Below are 12,763 nucleotides of genomic sequence, written 5' to 3'. Positions count from 1 at the left end.
AAAAAAAGAAACATACACATTAGTTTTCAAAACAAATCAAGCATTCCTTTTAAAATACTTTCTTAGGAAATGTACAACAATTTGAAAAAATCTTGACAATTCAAGCAAAACCAGCAATAAGAATGTGAATAAAATCTGGAAAGCTATATACAAAATTTTCATAGTGGTTAGCTCTGATGGTCAGTTACACAGATATTCTTATATTTGCTTAACTATATTTTCTACTTTTACACAGAATACAATACAGAATAATATACATCAGAAAAAATATTGTAACCATTTTCTATCTAAACTTTTACATCTGATAAATACATTTCATTGAAATATTTCCAACATTTCAAATACTAATTTATTATAAATTGGAACATTAGGAAAAATACTAATATTTACTTCTATAGTCATATCTTAATCTCAAAAATGCTTTTATATTTTCAATTATTTCCAGCTATTAAATATCCTTAATATTATAAAATTGGTACATATCAAGTTCATAGTTCTTAACATAAATTTGAATCCTTGAAATTGTAAAAAAAATTATTTTAAAAAATCACCATTGTTTTTTTACCTGCAATTGCTAGACTTACAATGAGCAAACATATAGCAAAGTGATCTTTGCTTAGAAACTTCTGTTTCTATGGCTTAGTTTCCTGAAGAAATTCATAAAATGGGCATGACATTAGTAGTAACACAATAAGGGTGTTGTGAGGATTAAGTGAGAAGATGGATGAATGGCTTAGCACAGTATCTGGCATACAGTGATAAATACATTTTAACTATGAATTACTGTTGTTCTGTGTCTTTATTTTTAAAATGTAAACTAATTACCTTTACTTCAAAGTAGAAAGTTAACTAATTATTATTTGGCTATCTAATTTTGAAAAAATATCCATGTTTCACAGTACTGCATATTTTAAGGAATGACAGCCCATTTCATCTCTTTCCCTGAATTTAATTTTAACAAAAATTAATACTGTTGAACATAGTTTTTGATCATGCCATTTCACCACAATACCTTGTCAGAAGTAGTACATATTCTTATCAGGCGTAAAAGTTTTAAGGTTAAATATAGGTCTGATTCATTTCATAGACTAAATGAAATACTTAAGGATTGGGTCTTGCAATTCTGCAGGGCTTCTGTGCCAAAGAAGAAGTCTGTTACAAATATAGCCATATCTATGTCTTTACAAATTAAGTATGAATTATGTGTACAGAGGAAGAAAGGTATAGATAAAGCATTTATGTTGGAAAAGTGCACCGTACTTACATCCGAATTTGGAAGACTGCAATTTTATAGAATTAATTTCAGACACAATTACATTGGTAAGAGATGAGTTGGGAAAAGTTGGAAAGTTGCCCAGTTTCCCCAAACTGCCTCTACAACTTGCTTCAGCTATAATGGATACAAGTTTGATTATTTACCTACCTTCCCAGAAACAGAGAATATGATTAAATGTTCAAACTTCAAAGGAATTTTCCTCAAGGAAAAAAGTAAATATGATCTAAATGTATATCCTGCCAGTGATCACACAGCAATAATTACACAGAGAATAACTATTTCAAGTTCTTTAAAATATAATACTTTACTTGCATATCCCTAGTATGACATAACAAGAGAACTACTAAACAAAATCTTACACTATTGGCAGCAATCATATTGTTGGTTAGTTATTGCTAGTCTGTTATTGTTTTGCTGAAACTACTGCATTCCATAGGATAAAGCAAATGAACAATTATGTGATACTACTATCATTCTATCATTTTTGGTGTCCTAAGTAATTTTAGCATGAGACAAAGCAGATACATATATAAGAAGGTCAGTAAAACCTAGAGTCTCTTAATGCATCATGTACACACGTGTGTATGTATTTCTTAGGCCCACTGAAAAGACATAACTGAGTAATAAATAAACTCCTCACAGTTAGTGATTTTCAAATACTATTTCTTGGGGCTTTGGTTAAGGAAAATGGTGGATTCCAGATCTGGGATATGAATGTATAAGATGAGCCTGGATTATACTGTGACACACATAGAAAGAAGCTATCAAACTATACAAGGATTGTTTGTGTCAGTAGGACTCAGAAGTCAACATGAAGAGATTTTCACTGGCCAAAGATGGAGCAATTTGGGAATCTAAAAAAATAATAGTTGCAATAGATGGAAACAGTAAACTAAATATTAGTTTTATTTATATGTATTAATACATTTGATACTAAATTAAAAAATCACTTATTAGCTTTACAAAGTCCTTTTTAAATTTTATTTTGAGAGAGAGAGTGTGTGTGTGTGCATAAGTAGGGGAGGGGCAGAGACAGAGGAAGACAGAATCCTAAGCAGGCTCGGTATTGTCAGTGCAGAGCCTGATGCGGGGCTTGATCCCATTAACCATGAAAACATAGTCTGAGCCGAAATCAAGGGTTGGTTAAACATCTGACTTTGGCTCAGGTCATGATCTCACGGTTTGTGGGTTCAAGCCCTGTGTCGGGATCTCTGCTGGCAGCTCAGAGCCTGGAGCCTGCTTCAGATTCTGTATCTTCCTCTCTCTCTGCCCCTCCCCTGCTCACGCTCAGTGTCTCTCTCTCTCTCTCTCTCTCTCTCTCTCTCAAAAATAAACATTAAATATATAAAGTACATCCAAATATATTTACTAATACTTGTGTAATACTGAATATATTAAGCAAATTGGACAATGCATAATAGATGTACTTTTCCTCTTGTTTCGGCAAATATTAATCAACTGTCTTCATGATACAGAGATAAATAAAACATGTCCCCTGACTTAGAAAAGCACAGTTTAAAGAGACAGGCATTCACATAAGTAAGTTAAAATATGTAGAATTCCAAAGTCTTCATGAAGTTTGTTTCAATAACTTTATAAGTATAAATGCGACAAAAATATACAAATCCACATGTGAAAAGTCAATTATTTAAAATTTTAAAATATTGACATATTTCTCATTAAAATGCAAAGTGACCACTGTGTTGTGTTATACATTGCTCAAGTCAAATTTCAAACTTTGTAGAATTTTTCATCAGCTGCTGCTCCTCAGTGACTAAAAGAAATACATCTATAATCCAAGCTTTAAGATTATTCAAAGAATGAAGTACTGATCCATACGTGATAATTCTGACATGACTCCAAAAGACAAAGTCTAAAAGAGATACATCAAGTGACTGAGGTGGCCAAGGTTTTACATCAGTCGAAAAAACTGTCACAAATATTAAAATTAAAAACTATCTGAAATAAACAATACTAAAGGACTATAAAATAAATTGAAATAATTAAATTTGCAAAGGATGTGTGTGTTACATTTATAGCATATTCACACATGTGAACGTATTAAAGCTTAAATCTGTACTAACATATTTGGGACACTCACTATAATAAAGGCAGGATCATAGGGCTGGGCAAGCAGAGGAGAAAACAACTAGCTCTGCCTTAAAAAGAAATTAATAAAGACAGCTTTAATTGGGTTTTGGAAAAAGTATGTTTTTGGGCAAAGAAAATAAAGGCATTACTGCAAAAGCAATAAAACTGCACTCAAACACTGTTAAACTACTGCAGTAATTTTCAGATTTTACTCTGTATACATGTAACAATCACTTGGAAAGTGGGTTAAAATGCATATTCCCAGGTTCAGCTCCAGATATACAGATAGGGTAGACCTGGAGTGGGGGTCCTAGCATGATTTTGATAAAGATGGTACTGTGAAAAACAATCTATTTTACGGGAAATACTGTGATAGAAGAATGCCAAACCAAAAATGATCAAAAATATAAAATCTGTAAGACAGTAGACTGATTTAAAAATAGTATCTGGTGGCTCATTCCAATTTTCAATTCCTCAGAGCTTTGTGCTTTTGTTACACATTCCCCCAATTTATTGGTTGGTTTCTCTTTTTTCCCTCCTATTAAACTTATTTCTTTCTTTAATCACTTACTACTCTGAATAACTGCTTCTACTTGTTTATATCTCTGCCTTCTTTCAGCCAGACTGGCCTGTTCATTACTGAAAGCCAAAGGCTTTCACAAAGGCTGGACACAGCATAATAAAAACAAAACAGAACAATACAAAAAAAGTATATATTAACCTGCTATTTTATATTAGGGAGAAGAATAGAAACTAAATGACTGTGTTTTATTTAGTTAAGCTATCATGTTAAGGAGTTCATTTTATCATGCTAAGTATTTAAATAGCCCTAGGTACCTTAGGGGATTAATTTTATTAATAAGTTATTTTATTTCCATCCAGATGTGAATTTAAAATATTTGCTTCTCAAGTATGGTTTTATTAACACTTAGGGCCAAATATTTTCCCAAAAGATCATACCCCACGTTTTACAAAGAAAATAGCACTGAATATGGAGAAATCCACATTTTTAACAACCTATTCATGCTAAGGAAAGGTACACCTCTGACGTTCTACTTATTTTTAGGTTAGGATTAAATTTAGATTTTCAAACCTGGATTTAGAGCTATGCCAGTATATACTCCCAGGAATTCTCTTCAGAAGCTCATGCTGTCTTTTACTATGCATGCAAAATGACACTTGCAATTTCTTCTTTATCCTTTTATATATAATGCTTCTACAAACCATGTGATGCACATTTAAATGCATCAAATTCCTAACAAGACAATATTCATAAAAATGAGTGTTTATTCAGTTTTCATCATTTTTTCTTTTTGAAAAGTATAAGTGTGCACAGAAACTGTCTCCCACAGATGAGCTATGTGCTCACACAGGATCATAATCAGTTATAGTTTTTGTGAAACAGTGATGCAACTGCCATACTGAGAAAAATACAAAGAAACACTTCTATCCTGTATGTTATCATTGATACTCCATACTTTGTCAACAATTTTAAGCAACCTGGGGTCAAGATGTTCAGTAAAAGTAATATTTCTCATCAACTGTGTATTAGAGTCATAGGAACAGTTCACAGGTTATTAATACTGAATACATAAAGCAAGAGAGTGAAGGGAAATAGTGTATGTCTCAAATGCTGTATATAATTATATTTCACAAAACTTTGGAACTATAAATGCCATAAATTTTCATATGTCTCTTTTTGGTATATTATAGTATACTTGTACAAATAATTTAAGAATATTGTTTTGCTTGCATGTAGTATTTAAATGATTCATCTATGCAAAATTTTAATAATGGTACCGTCATACCAAATACTTCACATATTCTACTGCTAAGCTATCAAAATGTCTTCAATGCTTAAGTAACTAATTCATGAGTTACTGTTACTTTTATTCATTCACTCATTCATTTACTCAAGTCACAATTCCATTCACTAAAAAAGGGTATTTTTTGCACATCTTCTAAATGCAATTCACTATCAGGCACTATTAAGGTGATCAAAGATAAACTTGGTCCTTGGCCATCATCACTTAATTATTTAGTGGAGAAAACATTCAAATAATAATAATATAAGGTACATGACAAATGCTAACAGAAGATCCCATAAAAAAGGAGATAAATTCTAACTTGTTCACTCTGGAATGACCTTCTAGAGGAGATATTTTACTGACTTTAAATAGCTTTTAAATCTGTAAATTTATTAGGGGTTCACAGGGAAAGACCATTTCACTTTGTGCAAACATGATTAACAAGGCATAATCAGAAGTAAGCATGCCAGGCTATAGCATAAGATATGTGGAATGAATGCGACAGGAAAGAAAGCCTAGAAAATAACATAAGTTCATATTGTGGAGAGCTACCAATGCTAACCTGGAGAAATTTTGTTTTGAAGGGAATAAAATTTTTATTATTCTGTAATAATTTATTTTGAAGTCCCATTCCACCAGGATTGCACTTAACTTGATCAACTGATAATTTCTTGTGATTTTATTTTGGGAGGGGCTGAAGTCAGGGTAGCTGACTTCATAGCCATAGTGCCATGGCTGGTGTTAAAGAGCAATGATAAAATGGTGAGTGAGTGTATCAGGGTAGGGGGTGGAGAAGTGAAGTCCAAACTCTCTGGTCTAGCTAACAACTCTAATAGGTATCTCTTCTTATTCATTTTCTAATAGTTCTTTTTCCATTCCCGTGGAGGAAACTTTCATGTCATGTCTCAGATAACGAATCTCTGCAAAGCTGTGTATCTTCCTAAATATACCAAGTAGACATTTCATCTCTAGGGAAGATGGAGGAGTATGTACTTTACTCTGATACAAGGAAGCGCTCATGCTTCTGAGCATGGGAACTATGTGATCAAATACATGTTTTATGAAAACAATGGGGAAGAAATTGTGGATTTGGAAGGGAAAAAAAAACTGAAGGCAGCAAGATCAGTTGGAATGTTCTTTCAATAGAAAATATAATATATAATCAAAGCTTGAATGGAGGTTATGATGGTGGAAGGGGAGATGAGGAGATGGATGTCATACATGTAGCCAGGAATGAGAATTGGGTGACTGATACATTAGACACAGAGAATAATGTGGAGAGGAAAGTTAAACATTACTCCAGGGGTTCAAACCTGAGCAAATGGATGAATGGCCAAGTAGAGATGGTAGAAGAAAATTTAAGGAGAATAAAATAATTATATTTGGGGCATGTGAAATTAGAAGTGGCTGAAAGGTCATTTTATACAAAGTTGTCCAGTAAGCAAGTAAAAAGCTGATTTGGATCTAAAATAGAGTCAGATCTGGGAGTATTTACACTGAAGTGATAGTTAAAGGTACAAGAAAACAACAACAAATCCATTAAAAAAGAAAATGTATAGTGAGATGATAACTGAAGACTGCTCAGACAATGCTAGTATTTAGGAGCAATAAGAAAGGGTTAGTTGCATAGCCAGGAGTAAATGGAGAAAGTGATGTTACAGAGACATATTTATTAAAACTTACAGTGATAATAGAATTATCCTAATTATGTTCTATGTCTGTGCTGCCTAAAATTTAGTGGTTTCTAGGCATATGCGGCTACTGAGCAATTAAAATGTGCAAAGGAGAAAGTGGATTTGTAATTTTATTTAGTTTTAATTAATTTATATTTCAATTGCCACATGCAGTTAGTGGTCATCATGCTAGTCAGAAGGTCAGGTCTGGAGAAATATACTATGGTCCATCCAACAGTTACAAACTGGGAAGCCATTTAACAAGAATTTCAATCAAATAACAATAAAAGCAATATCTGAAAAGAAAAACATGCAGAAATTTAGTTCCCAGTTATTGACCAGATGATTCGCTTTCTTTTCCCTTTTGCAAGAGCAGATTCCAGTCTATTGTGACATTTACAGTAGCAGCATAGTATCATGAAAGCAATTCTCTTTGTAGGATGATACACAGAATAGAGCTATTGAAAGGAATTCAAAGTAGTCATCACCTAGCTTTGTGGACATAGGGAAGCAGTGCTAGGGATAAAAGATTTGCAATGGATGGAAGATCAAAGTCCAAACTAAATTTGGATTCATCAAAGACCAAAAGCTGACTGGGTGCTCTGAGTGAAAAGAAGAATATCCATAGTGAATAGAGAGTCACTGGTCTTCTTAAATGTGTTTTCAAAATGCTACTGTTTAATTTCAGAGCTATAAATGTCCTTGGCAAACAAGGTAGACAGAAGCATAATCATCCCACAAGTACATCCCTGGCAAACCCTTCAACATTTTACTGGCTTAATGACCACAAACTTGTTGGAACAGTCTTCTTGCTGTTGTTTTGGGAATGAGAAGAGGAGAATTCATGAAGGATGGTATCTATTGAAATTTTAAAATGACCCATTTTGAAAAGAATTGGCTAAGATTTTCATTAGGTCAAATAAGGTATCGAGTTGTAACATAAAAAGAGCAATAAATGAGGGATGGGAGGAGAATGTGAGTGGGTATGACCTTAGAGGTTGTCTATAGTCTTTCTGTCAGTGAACATAGCCATATTCTTCTGCACCTTGCACCATAGTGCCCTTCAAAATTCTGCTCCAGTTCTGCCCCAAGAGGTCATCTAAAATGAAGCCCCATCTGGCTTTAATTATTCTGGCCTTTCACTTGACAATGAAATACTACTGTCCCAATAGTTGAATGGGTGTAGAAACTAATCTTTTAGCATTCAGGGACTTGGAAATGCAGGCAGAAGTAAGGCTGTTGTTGCAGCATCCAAATGGCTCTTTAACAAATCCAAAAACCACCGAGGCTTGCAAAGATTCAAGTGTCAAAAGGAATAAAAAGTAAAAATGTCAAGTCAAGGTATAAATGACCAGAAAACTCATTAGGGTTAGACTGTGATCCCTGTAACTTTAATCACTTTGTTTTGACAACCTGAAAAGGCAGTGAGCTAATCCCTATCATGAGCTAAGTTTGTTTATTCTGCATGTCTTGAGTCAACCCAAATATTTTTGAAAGGCCTATCTGATAACTACTAACTGTACATTTTTTAATGTTTCCACCAGTTATTTATTTGTTAGTCTCTCCCATTAGACTGTCAGGAAAGGAACTGTCTCCTTAATTTCTGAAGGTGTTCTGTACACTCTAAAAAGATTGTCTGAATTTATCAGTTATGAATACTTTATTCCATTGATTATCTATTTTCACATTCCATAATACACATTTCACATTGGCTCTACAGATTAAATACACAAATGAAACATTTAAAGCCATTTTTTCAAAAACAGAGTTTCTAATTGCCAAACTAGCACAGTACATTTAGTTTCTTTACACTCTCATTTTGTACAAAAATAGACTGAGTTTCAGTTTCAAAATAATTTTAAATATGAGTTTAGTTTTAAACATTAATCTGCATGATCTCAGCAGATATTTTCAACAAAAATAGATTTTCTCTGCATACAGACTCATATTATGTAAAAGATATCAAGAATTTATATTCATACAATAAAGCTAACATTTTGTTGTAATAAAAAGCTAAAATAGGTTCCGGATGTTCAAGTTACTTACTATAATGACCATCTAATATATCACAAGGGAAAGAAAATCTATAGGGTCTAAATGACAAGAGACAATTTTTCCCCCATGACAAATTCAACTAAGGAGTTCAAGCAAAGATAAATACCATGCCACATCATAAATGAAAATATAAATTAAACGTTAATTCATCAGTTCAATATCATCCACCTGGCTGCCAGAAAATAAATGGAAATTATGGTATATTTGAAACAAATTCCAAGTATTAATTTTAAAAGTTCCTTAGCCTACATACTTTTGTCCTTTTTATCTATTTACATTGAATTTACTTTGACAAAATGGAAGCATTTCTTTTCATTATATGCAACATCTGAAAAAATAACATTTGTACTCAGGCACTCAATAAATATTTTTAGATCACTGAGGATAATAAATTATTTAAATCCTAATGAATACTAAATTGCCCAAGCAACAGTACCAGCCCACATCTAGGCTTAGTTTTGTATATACTCAAAAGTCATTATCATAAATAATCAGTATCCATTTAGGGTTTCCTGGTAGTAGCACTGCATGATTTATAAAGAAAATTTTATGCTTTGGAAAACCAAAAGGTCTTCCCCTCCCACCACTATTGCAGTAGAATACAGTTAAATTACTAAGAGACAAACCAATGCATATAACCACACCACTGAGGAGAGAAGAAACTCTTCAAACTCAACCTTTACTAAGATATTTTTTGGGATCTTTAAAAATTTTTTCCACATAATTTAATTTTATTGTGCTTTCCTTATGTTCACATAAAAAAGATTACTCACCTTAAAATTCTAGTATAATGCTATCCTGGAATTCTTTATAGATTCATTACTGTGTCAGATTTGTATTATGATTTCTAAATATACATTACATTTTTTTTTAAAGAAAAAAATAAACATCCTGGAGCCACCAAAGTCAGCCATGGCTATATGACTTACTTTGTCTAATGAAATGCAAGCAGAAGTGATGTGTCCCATTGGCATGCAGAAACATTAAGAACTAGTGCATAGTTCACCATGCTCTCTTTCCTTTCTGCTGTGATGACCAGCAGTGTTCAAGAAGAGGCTACTCTCGGCTTTGAAGTGAAGAGGATGTGGAGTAGAGCTATAGTAACCCAGAATGGACATGGAGCATGAGCACTGGTCATGAATGATACTAAAAGCACAAATATTTCCAGGTTGTTGATTATTGCAGCATAATCTAGCTTAACTTGACTGATACAATCTTCCACTAAATGCAAGGGGCAAAAATAGAACACACATGCAAATGAAGACCTAACCAAAGCAGAATTTAATGCAATAACTATTACATGAAATTTTTTTATGTAAGCTCTACGCTCAACGTTGGGCTTGAACTCATGACCCTGAGATCAAGAGTCTCATGCTCTAGACTGAGTGCCCCTCCCCAAATCCATGAATTTTATATCCTGTACTTCATTTCAGGAAATGTTCTACTTTTCAGAGGTGCTATGTCACTCCTCACACAATATAATTCGCAAGTCAGCCTCAGATAATATTCTGTCACCTTCATGCAAATCTAGTCTTTTACCATCTTGAATTTATATATAATTTTTGCCTCATTTTATAAGTCTTATTCATGCTCACTTATCCTAATTACTTAATTCTGATCAGTTCTTCAATCTGCCACTTCCAGTTATAATTTCAATCCATTATTTCATTTGTGTTAAGGCCTAATTTCATCTGAATTACCTATCTGATGTTGCTGGTCATGCTGACCCAATCCAAGGGGCCTGGGTTATTAAAAACTACTTTGAAAAAAAAAAGAACTATTTTGTCAGCAGAGACAAATGCCTTAAAAAATCACTGTCGACAACTAGTAGCTATATTTTTTTTTGGTATGCTTTAACCTTTTATAAGTATGAAAATCTATATTTATGATGATTAGATAACATAATCCATGTAAGGCATAATGATTCATAACATGCTAAAATGTTATTATTATTCCTCCTTATTTTATTAACCCTAGTTCCCAACACATTAGTTTCTAATTCCAATCCTCCCCTTATGACAAATGGCCAATGACCATTTTCATTAATATCTTACATTTGATGTTTTAAAGAACACGTTTAATCCTTTTGGATAAGCATTTATGGCACAGATTGACTATGAACAACTGATAACTAGAGTTACATATTCAAAACTTTAACTAGCTTCCTTTGTAAATGTGTGGCCTCTGGGCTGATATCACCTATAAATAGTTGAACCTGCTGATCCATAGGACCCAGTCATTCAACCTATGGTGGAGTCTGAACAATCTGCATCTTAAAAAGCTTCCCCAGGTGAATTATAGTCCATGGCCCTGCTTTTGAGAAAACACTGTTCTTGAACACATACATTTTCTTCTCACATCATACTCATCTCATAATAAACTAGTTAAGTATGAATACAGTGGCTCCATGTTAGAATCAATGGAGCCATCATTTAAAAACTCCTGATGCCAAGCCCCACCATCAAGAATCTAATTTAGTAGGTCTTATGGGGCACAGATATCGTACGTTTAAAAGGCTCCTTACTTCATTCTTTTTTTTATATGTTTGTTTATTTTTGACAGAGAGACCGAGCACAAGTAGGGGAGGAGCGAGAGAGAAGGAAACACAGAATCCGAAGCAGGCTCTGGTCTCTGAGCAGTCAGCACAGAGCCCGATGTGGGGCCCGAACTCATGAACTGCGAGATTGTGACCTGAGTCAAAGCTGGACACTCAACCAACTAAGCACCCAGGTGCCCCAAAAGGCTCCTTACTTCATTCTAAGGTAAAGCCAATTTGAAGAGCAATGAGCAGAAAGTATTACAATGTCAAAGCATGGATCTAAGTCCTGGCCATGACACTTAATGTCACTCTCCCTATCTTAAATTTCATTTACTCACTTACAAAATTGAGATAATGACATCTGGTCTACCTACTTCACTGGATTATTGTAAGAAACAAATCTGATAATATGTTGTAAAAGTACTTGGCCAACCTCAAAATATCAATGTTAATATTCCCTGCCCATTAAATTTTATAGAGACCCTTTGTTCTTGCTAATAATTTTTAAACATCATAAGGAATAGCATTTAGATGATATGGTTTAAGGGAGGGGTTACAAAGGTGAACAGAAGAGCCCAGGGCAGTATACATTTCATTTCTAAAAGGCTGTTCAGAATTCTTGTGGGGAGAGACAGCAGTAAAATATTTGTGTAGAAAGTTTAAATGTGAAGAAACAGAAAGCCTAGTGACATATTTAGTAGGGTAAGGAGGGCTATAGAAAACAGTGAGACATTAAAACAAAAATTCACAGTTATATTATTAGTAACTGCTAAATAGCCCAACTATAGACAAAAAGGCATTAAAAAAGTTTGGGGATGGCACCTAAATTGGAGCCAGATACATAAAATAGTTACAGAACCAGAACCCATAAAGGTATCTAATCGAACCTTTTGATTTTTCCAGCTTAGGTATTTTATAACTCCCACTCTAGCATTACATAGTCTCACAGCATTATATTATATATTCCTTTACGGCTCAGGTTTCCATATTTGGTATCAAATCAAAATTGAAATTTTTAAGCTACAAAAGCATGCTTAATGATAGTCAGAAATGCACACATGGGTTTATTTGGGGAGGGTTTGCAGACTAGACAGTAATGGTACCCTTTTCTAGCTCCAACACCAGCCCTTTCCTCCTAGGCTCTGGTCCTCTCCAAAGTAACCCCTCAGCCCACCTCTCCCTCCTCAAATTCACTAGGGCATTACCTGTCTCATGGAGAAGACTGATACTATCACCACTCTTCCTTCCCACCCCCATTCATCTCCCTGTAGTTGTAAGAATTAATAGGAGAAGAAATAGGAACGAGCAACCTTAAAATGTA

The 12,763-nt window shown here is 33.8% G+C and overlaps 1 protein-coding gene across 4 annotated transcripts in view; it reads right to left on the bottom strand.

Annotated features, from left to right (window-relative positions):
• CNKSR2 (connector enhancer of kinase suppressor of Ras 2) overlaps window positions 1-12,763 on the bottom strand; it is a 301,363-nt gene that overhangs the window by 167,422 nt on the left and 121,178 nt on the right. The gene's annotated exons all lie outside the window — the stretch shown is intronic.

This window comes from Prionailurus bengalensis, chromosome X (genome assembly GCF_016509475.1).
Source record: "Prionailurus bengalensis isolate Pbe53 chromosome X, Fcat_Pben_1.1_paternal_pri, whole genome shotgun sequence".
NCBI classification, from domain to species: Eukaryota; Metazoa; Chordata; class Mammalia; order Carnivora; family Felidae; genus Prionailurus; species Prionailurus bengalensis.
This window is presented reverse-complemented; position numbering and strand designations above follow the sequence as displayed.